Source organism: Zosterops lateralis (assembly GCF_965231275.1).
Source record: "Zosterops lateralis genome assembly, chromosome: 17".
In the NCBI taxonomy this organism is placed as follows: domain Eukaryota; kingdom Metazoa; phylum Chordata; class Aves; order Passeriformes; family Zosteropidae; genus Zosterops; species Zosterops lateralis.
In genome coordinates this window covers 7019813-7022431 of record NC_139777.1, presented here as the reverse complement: position 1 = coordinate 7022431, position 2619 = coordinate 7019813, and positions in this window count along the sequence as shown.

Below are 2619 nucleotides of genomic sequence, written 5' to 3'. Positions count from 1 at the left end.
TTTCTAAAGATTGAAATACTAAAATCTACTTTTGAAAAGTACTTGTGTTCAATTATTGACAATAGTTACATTTGAAGGGCTGGAAAAAGTGGCTTTTTCAATAAAAGCATGTTTAACTACTCATTTCTACGGTGTAACAACACTTACTTTGTTTTGCTGAAAGCCTGAGTTGTGCCTCAGAGCACCAGGACAGCGTGTGGGGTACCCCAGTGGTGGTAGAAGAGCAGAAAAGAAAACACTTCTTTTTAGATCCTGCCCAATTTCTCCGAGACTGAAGATGAGGTGCTTGTTTACACCGACCTCCTCCACAACCTGTTGTGTAACCAAAGAACAGACTTTGCTAACCAGGTTTGTCTAACTGCTGCCAGAGGAGGTTTCTGTGGGAGTTTGTCTTTCCTTTCAGATCCTGCTGCCTGAACACTCTTCCATCAGTGCCTGCTGCAGCAGCGTATGGCCAGTTATTCATGGGACTGCCCCAGACACCCTGGCTGCAGCAGGACTATACACAGACATATTCACACACATATATACACACACACATACGTGGTGAGAGAGGCCCTGCTCCTGATGAACATGCAATATTGAACAGCTGCTTATTCTCAGAATAGAGGTGGCTGATTTACCTGATTAGCTATTCAAAGGTGATGCCTTCTGCCACAAGAAGATGAAGCCCAATGCCTGCAGGTACCCCAGGGGAGACTTCAGTTCCTGACCTGCCTTTTGACGGATTTTTTTGTTTGATTAGGGTTTTTTTTTAAATTTTTTTCAAGGCAGATCACTAAAACTAACTGCTAACAAGGTATTTGCATTTTATTTTGTACCTTCAAAGAATGTAAAAAGTATTTTCTTCCTCCTACAGCTAAAGAAACTGTTTTGAAGTTTTTATCTTTTCTTTTTTTCCCCAGGAACACAAACAGCTTCTACCCAAACTCTTCAAAAAAGTCACAGTGCAGAGTTAAGAAATTCTGAAAGCTCTGGGTGGAATAAAGCGCTTTAATACTCTCAGCTGTAAATATTGACTAAGATTAGTTTTTAAATAGTATTACTTTTGGCATTTATTTTGTTCCCAACAGCTATTATTACTTTGGAGAGCTATGCTGCCACTTTTAATGACAGAAAACCTCATCCCTCATGCATGGGCTTGTACTCAGTTTTACCTGAGTGCAGTGCAAGGTCTGGGTTTTTTTTTTGTGATTCTCTCTTCTGTAACCAAGCAGCAAATGGGATAAGCACTCCAAACACTCATTGAAGAGGGGGGAAAAAATCATTCCAATCACATTTGCATGGGGGAGAAATGTCGAAAAACATTTTGGAGCTAGCAAAGAGAAGTATTCTTTTCAACAAAACTGAGTAATATTCCCCTTTTTTCTTTTTAAAATGAATTATTCTGGAATATACTAGTCAAACCCTCTAGCCAATGTGTTAGGTAGGCTAAATAGGACAAAAGTATGTGGGCAATCCCTATTTTTCACTGTTTAAACGGAGCTTCAAAATAAAGGCTTGAAGCTGTCCAAGCTGACAAGAACCTGGTGTGCTGAGGTTCTGACTGTCAGCTACTTAAACTGGTTGGGAATGGAGGGTCAAAGAGACAACAGATTTAACATCCAGGTAATGCATCCTAACTTGGAAGATTCAGAATTGCATTTAGCAAGAAAAATCCACTTATAACTTAGTAGCAAAACATGAACTGAGGTTTCCTTTCAGAACTTTTGTTAAGAGCAGTTGGTTACAAAGCTTTCTACTCAGAACTGTTTTGTTGGGTTTTATTTTCCTCAGGAGGGTGTCAAATAAGCCCTAACAAAACACATTTGACTCAAGCAGTCCAGTCAGTAGATTTTATTCTAAACAATTAAAGATTAATTTGGATTGCAAGGGAAAAGAAAATGGAAGTCTTAAGCCAACACTTACCTAATGAAAGCAAGTGAAACTCAGCAGCACTGAAAGGAATACCCAACAGAGACTAAATACAGCTTCAACATATATTCATGGTCTGTCTAGAAATGTCTTTGATGTTAAACCTCATATGGCACACTTAGCATTTTTTATAATTCATTTCCTATGGAAACTAATGAGCTTAAGGGTGAAATTACCTCATTGAAAGTCAAAATGGAAGTGTGAAGAAAAGAGGGATGACCTGGAAAGCAGATTTAGAAGCAATCTTTGCATATTAAGCATTGCTGTGGGAAATAGTATAATTAGTTTTCTTCAGAACTTATTCCTTGGAATTGTGTAAGTGGTATTTCAGCTCCCAAACATCATGCAGAAAGAATGTTAGATAAAATACATGGAAAAAATGCAAAATCCTCACACGTTCTTCTTCAAATCAAGATGTTTTTTTCCTAACTTTCAGTGATTTATTTTTAAGAGGGCAGACCATAAAAAATAAGGCTCCTTTCCAGCACACTTCTAAGGGGCCACAAGAAACCAGATTTTTAGAGGATAATTTGGAATAAGCATTCACTTCCCAAATTCCTAACTCCTTTTACTTGAATCAACTTATTTCCCTAAGCTCTTGCTGCAGGCTAAGCCATCTGTCCTACACAGTTCTACTGAAGACTAGAAATTGATACCAAATGCATGTATTTTGTTTGCTGAACAAAAGAGCCAATGATTAACCTT